Below are 9,766 nucleotides of genomic sequence, written 5' to 3'. Positions count from 1 at the left end.
ATAAAAAATAGTTAGGGCTTAACCATACCCCTAATTTCTTTTTAGAAAATAAAATATAAGGTCAATAAAAACAAAACTAATAAAAAAAACCCAAGAATGAAGAAACAAAAAATAAAAGAAACAAAATATAGACAATTTAAAAAATGAGAAGGGATGATCCTTTCTACTTTTTATCTAATATATGACTATTTTAATTGTAATATATAATTTTCTAAACTGTTCTATACTTACCTCTTTTATAATACGATCTTTATATTGCTATTATAATTTATCTAATATTTTTAAACTGATAAATAATAATTAAATTCCAAAAGTTTTGACTTGCTTAGTAGATATTTCTCGAATAACCGTGTGTATATTTAGAACGCGTTCTTTCAAGTTCAGAAAAGCCTAATAACTAACTAAAACTACTTTAAAAACGAAAGTGAAACAACACTACTACTATTAAATTACAGTATTAATATTAAGATATAATATGTATGTATATATGTATATGTATATTTTAAGTAATAAATTAGGTAGGTGTATAATGAGTGGCATGTGTCTACATAGGGATACTATAACCTCCCCTTCCCTATACCATACACCTTTTTATGTTGACAAGCTCTTTTTTTTTTCTTTGGTTACAAAATTGGCTTTTCTAGCTAGGATCTTTAGTCAGAAAGTTAACTTTTATATTGGTCAAATCATATGGTTAGCTGACGAATTATGGATAACGATGATACGGTATGGTTTTATTTTAAATTGTTATTACAATAACTGCGATAAATTAGAAAAACAACTATTGCTAAGAAATTTTTTTTTAATTAGTGCGTACGTACTTTTATATAGAGCCCCTTTTCCCTAACCCTCTACCCCCCCCTTCCCTCCTTTCCCCATATATATACGCTTTCGTGTGCTATTAGAAGATTCCGCCCGCTCCTCCTTATGAGCATCCGTACTTTATGGACGGCCCCAAAGTTTATTTGTTTTTAGATAATTAATAAAGCATAAAGAAATAAGAAAACAAATTTACGAGTCCTATTTGAATAATAAATTGCAAAGTAAAGGTTCATGGTGTATATCATTACAATGCTGATCAAATTCCAAGAAGCACTAAGATATAATCAGACGTAATGAGGATGATTCAGGACACAAAAGAGCGTAAGGAAGTGGTTGTGTGGCTAAAATCATGATGTCTGAAAACCTTGTTTGACCACAGTGACCGGGTTTCGATGAGGCAAGCCGGTTGAAAATTTGGATGCAGTTATTCACATATTTTAATTTATCTTAGGTGTCCTAAATAGTCCTTACTATCTTATCGCAGAGCACCGTGGAAGAGCATTTTAAAGGAAGTCAACGCCTCCTTCCTTACCGTTGCTATAAAATTTGCCCAGAGGTGGTGTTGAACCACGGATCTCTAGCTTCTAAAGCAAGCGCGCTTACCATTGTGCTACGGCTGCTTAAAATATAACAATGCGAAAACTTCATGCTGCAAAATTACTTCACGCTGTTGTACTCAACGATTAACGAAAACAGCACCTACTACTCTAACAAGCGTTGAATATTGCAAAAAGCGCAAGTTTGAACCCGAGCTGCTTGTCTGGCTGGTTGCTTTTTACTTTTTTGGGGACAAAAATTGGTTTGGAAAGGTGTTTCCAAACCAATTTTTGTCACCAGCAACGTTGCAGTCAATAAAGCCATCTACGAAATGGATTGTATAAAGAGAAGATAAGTGCCGTTTATCAACGCTCATCGTGCGGATGGTAAACCGTGGCTAACTGCTATGAGGCTCATAAAATCAATTTTGTCAAAAAAGTTGAAAATCCGCCAGCCGTACTAGAGTGTCGCCCAATTGAAGGCTTTTAAGCTATTTCGAAATGCAAAGTGTAGGAGGATAACTGAAAAGAAAAAGAAGTAAAGCAACTTTAAACCAGAATAAAGTATTGTCTGAATAAACCATAACCTTATTTTAACCTTTTGAGTCAACAATTTTGTCATTTTACTATTTTAATAGGTTACTTTATTTTCAATTGATTGGGCATTGGTTTCGTTGTTTTTTCATGTATGTTTATAAGTATACACTTTATAGCATTAGCCAAATATTTAAATAAACTAGGCGTATTTTTTGTTTTTAAAATTACAAGTTATGAGTTCTCGCTCTTTCTATTGAGTTCCTTTAAAAAGTCTAAAAACAGTTTAATATTTTTTATTCTGAACCAAAAATTTATTTAAATAGAATTTGCGATGCAGTAAAAACACGAATATAGTTTGTATGTATGTATGTATGTATGTATGTATGTATGTATGTATGTATGTATGTATGTATGTATGTATGTATGTATGTATGTATGTATGTATGTATGTATGTATGTATGTATGTATGTATGTATGTATTTATGTATGTATGTATGTATGTATGTATGTATGTATGTATGTATGTATGTATGTATGTATGTATGTATGTATGTATGTATGTATGTATGTATGTATGTATGTATGTATGTATGTATGTATGTATGTATGTATGTATGTATGTATGTATGTATGTATGTATGTATGTATGTATGTATGTATGTATGTATGTATGTATGTATGTATGTATGTATGTATGTATGTATGTATGTATGTATGTATGTATGTATGTATGTATGTATGTATGTATGTATGTATGTATGTATGTATGTATGTATGTATGTATGTATGTATGTATGTATGTATGTATGTATGTATGTATGTATGTATGTATGTATGTATGTATGTATGTATGTATGTATGTATGTATGTATGTATGTATGTATGTATGTATGTATGTATGTATGTATGTATGTATGTATGTATGTATGTATGTATGTATGTATGTATGTATGTATGTATGTATGTATGTATGTATGTATGTATGTATGTATGTATGTATGTATGTATGTATGTATGTATGTATGTATGTATGTATGTATGTATGTATGTATGTATGTATGTATGTATGCATGTATGTATGTATGTATGTATGTATGTATGTATGTATGTATGTATGTATGTATGTATGTATGTATGTATGTATGTATGTATGTATGTATGTATGTATGTATGTATGTATGTATGTATGTATGTATGTATGTATGTATATATGTATGTATGGATGTACGTATGTATGTATGTAATGTATACATATAGACGGTTAGATGTTGGAAAATCTTATTAAAATGCCAAAAATAGTATGGAAAATTATAATAAAAAATGTTAGTCAGGGTGGATGCAGGATTTTTTATAGATAATTCCTATTTTTTTAAGTAACCGTCTCTAAACATTTTTGCGTCACGGTAAGGAAGGTGGCGTGAACTTCCTGGTTAAATGCATTTCCGCGGTGCTCTGTGACAAGACCGTCAGGTCTTCTTGGGGCACCTAAATAACAAAAAAAAAAAAAAAAAAAAAAACAGTAGAGAAATGGGGGAGGGGCAAGAGTAGAGGAAGAGGGGGAGAAGTTAAAAGCTATTGGAGCTCGGGGTGAAAGAGTCTGTCTACTTATTACTTATTCATTTCAGCTACCATCCATAACAAACTAATTAAAGATAATACCTAGGGTTTTCTGTTCATAAATTAGGCATTTAGTGCTTGTCTAACTCAGTCAAACAAGTGCACCAATATGAAGGTAAGCCATAGGACATCGAATATTATCACAGTCAATGTATCTTATAACAAGATATTTCTGATCAACATAAGAGCAACCAGTGGTTTTATTGTAAAATATATAGGAATGTGAGAACATGTGGGTTCCCCCCATACCAGGCTGCTCTGCTATTTGTGAACCAAGTGAAATAACACTTTATATTTGTTTAGAAAAAAGGTCAACCTTTATTTAACATACTTCATTGTTATTTTTACAAATAAAAAATTAGCGTAAATTTATTTTGTAAATCCCTAATATTTTTCTATAAATGCTACTAAAGTAATCAAGGGTTCTTCTTGAAATCAAAGGGTCTTTTGTATCATTTATTAAACTACTCATACTTAAAATTTAAAGTAAATCTGATGTGCCCTATTGAATTTACGTTTCCCCGAAAACATTAGGTATTTTTGTGCATACAGTAGCGGAAATATTTTGTTTAAAAAAATGTCCGGCAGAAACGGTTTGCATTTTTGAAATCAGAATACTTAGTACGATTTTATTCTAAGTTTTGAAAATATTCTGTAAACTATTTAAAAAAAAAAAAGAATTTAACGGGCAGGTCAAGGGTTTTTGGTGTTCAAGATAGATAACTTCCATAGATTTAAAACTTGAAATTTAGAAATTCATATAAAATATTCAAAATATGAACATATGGAAAATATGGATTTCTTTTGATATTAAAATAAAAACTTTATATCAAACTTCAATGCTCAAAAATATTTTTAAAAAATAAACGAAAAAACAAACTAAAATTAAGGTTGTAGCCAAAGGTAAAGCACTTGCCGTTAAACAATCGAAAAGTTCGGCAAAAGCGTTTTTTTCAGTTGAAAAATTTAAAAACACTTGTGAAGTTAGTAACAGACAGGGAGCCAAATTTATTAGCTATTTAGAAGCTGGAAGGAAAGAGACTTATTTGAAAGTAATTTTAGAGAGAAATTAAGGGGAAAAGATGGCTTTTAAATGATTATTTTGATGTAACAAAAAAAATTTTTGAAAAAGATTCAAAGATATTGGTTGATTGTAAAAACATTGAAAGACATTAAGAAATGAGAGAAAATTGTCAAAGAATTACTTTCTAAATATGGGCATTGACATGGAGGCGGATTTTATAATAGAAAAGGTGGAATGTTATAGAAAAGTAGCTTAATGTAATGTCAAAAAAAAAGTTTAGATATAAGGATAAAAATACAAAGATGGTAGCGTAAAAAAATTATTTATTATTGGCTTAACAGAAAACGTGAATCTCATTCTAATCTAAAAAAAATTCTTATTATTTTGAAGCTAAATGACTTAAAATACTTTTGCACTTTTGATATAAAATTGGTTAATATATTTCTTTGGAAATGAAAGGGTAGAATTAGTACATCCCTGTCCTTGGTATAACAGTAGAAAAATTTGATTTTTAAATTCATGGTGAGCTTAGATCTACGTTATCTAACTTTATCTATTATGTGGAAATACAAACAGAATTTATGATAATCTTGAAAAAAGTTTGCAATCTCAGTGTGCAACTTTATCGGCAAACCAGTGGAATCAAGTTTTATGTTTTCAAAGGTCTAAGCTGCATAGTGGTCAATTTAAAGGTGGGGAATGTTTAAAATTGCTGAAAAAAATTCATTTGTTAGAAGAATTGATAAAATCTTTCAAATTAGAAAAAGATGAACATATCATTTTATAGTTAGTTCCTTTAAATCTTTAAAATCTGTTAAAGTTGCATGTCTTGGTTCTAGTTTTTTACCTGAATATGAGTCAACCATTCACGAGTACAAAGAGATTTTTGTCAAACTTGGTCTATGAGTGTCACCGAAAAGGTCACCGAAAGTGCATGCTCTTATATAGCATACATTAGAATTTCTTTCATTTATGTCAATTTCCAATAAAAATAAAAGATTAGATTTTTGTTCTGAACAATCCTCTGAATTTTTTCATAGTACTTTTAATTAATTTTGGCAGAGCGGATACAAAGTTTCTAGTAACCTTAAAGACTATCCGCAAACAGAGGCGACTCTACAAATAAAATGAAAGGGGTGAATCTTTAAAAAGTACGGACTGGCTTCTTAAATATATATATATATATATATATATATATATATATATATATATATATATATATATATATATATATATATATATATATATATATATATATATATATATATATATATATATATATATATACATAAAAAGGTCCTCAAAACTAAAATTTACTCGACTGAATTGAGAAAAGTACCCAAATAGCCGACTAAATTCGTAAAATAAACCAGGTATAACTTGAAAATCACCATCTTTGGGGTGGTGGAACACCCCAGCCCCCTCATTCCCCCCCTCCTCACCCGTAAAATTGCCTCTGTCCGCAAAGCCTGCTTAAAGCCACTGTTACGTAAAACTTCTGACATATCTTCTTTAAAACAGTTTTACTTTGAATTTAATTATGTTATAAGATATATGTATATCTTTTGGAAGCTATTATTGATTGTAATTGGAAATAAATAAACGTTAATTTGTGTTTTATAAACCTTTAAAAACATTTGAATATATACAAAAAAAAAAATTAAAGAATAAGTCTAGATTTTTTCACAACAATACAAATATGTTTAAAAAAAATAATCACGGTGATCAGAGTTTGGGAGTAATATTGCCTTAAAGTTAGGGCCCCATGATCTAAATATTTGTTAGGGGAGGGAACAGTAATAGCATTTAAAAAAAAACTTCATTATAAACGCGACAAAAATTCATCTATAAAACTCTCATTTAGTTAATTTAGTCATTCTCGTTTAAATGAATCGTTAATATTTTTGATGCTAAATATAAGTCATTTATATAAAATAAAAATTATAATTGTCCTAAAATAGAACCTTGGGGTAATCCACAAGTTATTAGGTTGTTTTTTGAATCTTTCAATTCTTTAAGTATAAATTGTTTTCTATTAGTTAAATAATAATTAAAATTAAACTTTTGTTTTCAAAACCAAATAATAATAATAACTAGTTTTAATAACAAATAATAATTTACTAGTTTTTTTAAAATTCATGATTTACTGTGTTAAAAGCTATGGATAAATCAATAAAAACCCCAATTGTATAGCAATCACTATTAAATCACTGTTAGAAAATTTTAGGGTGTATCATTGATGAAAACACCCGAAAATATCCTTTTGAGGGGTGACATATAGTACATACCAATGTGATATCATTCCAAGTATTTGTAAAATCCAGGATTGGCGTCCGTGAAAGAAATTTGCATCTAAATATTTGCTAAAAACCGAAAAAAATGAAATCATCATTGCTTGAAAAAAAATGAATTAAACAACCAAATACTGCATTTCTTAAGGTTTATTTTGAAAAAGATAAGCATTAAAATTGCACTTGATAAAAATTGAGTATTTTTTTGTTATTTGCCACAGCCCTACAGCTTAAAATTTGTCAAAATTGTTATTGTTTTCTATTACGGTTAAACTTGAATTTTTTGCGTTTTTAGTTATTTTGAAAAAAATTTAAGTGAAGAAATTAAAGTTTTGAAATGCCAAAAAAAGCAAAATCTCACACTGATTGCCGAAACTATGTTTGCATTTTTTACATGTTAAAAAGTGACCGATCACTAACACCCTTTCTAATAAGCAGACTGACAAAACATTCACCAGCACCTTTGGACTTAAATAATGATAGACTTCCACATTGGATGTGCACAAACTGTCGTTTCCATCTTCAGAAAATTGATGAAGGAAAGACTACAAAGCTTTTTCCTAACCTCTATGACTTTTCTTCCATCCTTGTGAAACAACCCACACGAAATTCACCTGATTGCAACTGCATCATTTGCAAAATTGCAAAAACCAATGGAAAAACACCATTACCAATGACCAGCAATGTTGTCCCAGAGAGAAGCCCTCCCACAGTTCATAAGAGATGTTCACATTGTCTGACAATAGTTGGAACAGGATTACCACATCATTGTACCCCTGCAACAAGACGGGTCAACCTACTAAGGCTAGCAAAAGAAGACACCAAAGGTGCAGAGGTTTAGACTGCAAGTGGAGGTCCTAAATTACCACTCAAACTTGGTATGTCCATTTGATTAATTTAAAAATTATTATTCTCTTGTTTATGCTTTAGAAAACCAATATTCATAAATCCACCATTCAATTTTTGAAAAATATTTAATTTTATTTTAGGAAAAGCAGCATCAACTCAGCTTTTCAAGGAACCACTTCCTGCTGAAAGCTTGGTAAAAGTTCAGCTTAATTCAACAATTGCATGAAACAACTATCCAACAATTATCCAACAATTGCATGAAACGTTATGAAACTATCCAACAATTGCATGAAACGGTTATCCAACAATTGCATGAAACAACTTGCTTCAACTCTAAACTTCATCAGCCCTCAAAGAGTTGTTGAGCCTTACTTTGCTAAAAAATTTTCAGAAGAAGGAAAGTTGCTCAATGACTACTTCACTGTTTCAAAAGTGAAATTTTCCAATTGTGATACAATCAGAGAAGCTGTACATTGCAAGGATGTTGCCAGCCTACTGCAGTTTGTGTTATCTGCACGAAATGTTTCTGATCAGCTTCTTGTTAAGATTGGAATTGATGGGGGTGGAGACTTTCTTAAGATGAATCTGGGTGTTCTAGAGACAACTCCAGAACCAACAAGTCCAGTCTTAAAATCACCAAAGCTTTGCAGCTCTTCCTTCAAAGACTCTGGAGTAAAAAAACAGCTTTTAATTGCCATCTCTGAAGGAATGCCAGAAACATATGAAAACATACAAAACCTTTTAAAACTGACACAATCAATCTCAATTCACATTGCTTTGTCTTGTGACATGAAAGTTGCAAATATCATCTGTGGAATTCAATCCCATGCCAGTAAACATCCATGTTGTTGGTGTGATGCTGATTCTTCAAAACTTGGACTATGTGGTTCTTTGAGAACATTTGGAGGCATTAAAAAAGCACACCAAGAATTCATTGCTCATGGAAATGCTAAACAATTTGGAAATATCATCCACTCACCTTTGTTGAACTTCCCAGATGAGTCACTCATTCTGGATGCAATCCCACCCATGAACTTCACATGCTTCTTGGTGTTGTCAACCATCTCTACAAAATAACCATGATAAAAATTACCAAGAACACATTGAAAACTTCAGAAGTTCATACCATGATCTTCCTGCAACCATCACACCAAAGGTTCATGCTGTATTCTTCCATGTGTCTCAGTTTATCTATTAAAATCATAAAGGTCTTGGCCATTATAGTGAACAAGCCACAGAAGCACTTCATTTAAATTTTAAGCCTCACTGGCAACGGTTCAAGAGGCAGACAACTCACCCAGAATATGGAAAGCATTTGCTTAATTGTGTTGTTGACTTTAACAGTAAGCATGTTTAGTTAGTGTAATGGCATTTCAAACAGAAAGAAGAAAAAATTTGGTAGAGTAGAACAGAAGCTTATTTTTAATTTATTTTCTGAAACTAGTCTTTAGAAGCCTCTTTTATTCATGTGTTGCTTTGCTATTTTTGCAAAATGTATTATTTTTGAATGAAATACAGAAAAAAACAGTGTTCTATAATGTTTTTCAATCAAGAATATGAGTTTTAATTATGACTATTATAGGAAAACATTGAAATGCAAATTTCTCTCACGAACACCAATCCTGGATTTTAAAAATACTTGGAATGATATTACATTGGTATGTACTATCACCCCTCAAAAGGATTTTTTCGGGTGTTTTCATCAATGATACACCCTAAAATTTTCTAACAGTGAAATTCATTTGATATATGTTTAATCAGTTCAATTATGCATGGTCAGTAGAATGATTTTTTAAAACCATATGGATTACAGTATATAATCTTATCTTCAGTTAAATATTTAAAAAGCCTATTATATTTAATGCGTTCAATTAGTTTAAAAAAGCAGGACAAAACTGAAATCGGTCGGTAGTTTGAAATATTAGACTCATCACCATAAATAGGCGCTATTTTTGCAATTTTTAATTTTTCTGAAATATGACCTGATCTAAGAGAGAGATTAGAAATATGGCATAATGAGAGTTCGATAATATTAAAAACAGATTTAATTACATTAATTTGATAAATACTTGCACTTTTTTTTTTTAAG

This window comes from Hydra vulgaris, chromosome 03 (assembly GCF_038396675.1).
Source record: "Hydra vulgaris chromosome 03, alternate assembly HydraT2T_AEP".
In the NCBI taxonomy this organism is placed as follows: domain Eukaryota; kingdom Metazoa; phylum Cnidaria; class Hydrozoa; order Anthoathecata; family Hydridae; genus Hydra; species Hydra vulgaris.
This window is presented reverse-complemented; position numbering follows the sequence as displayed.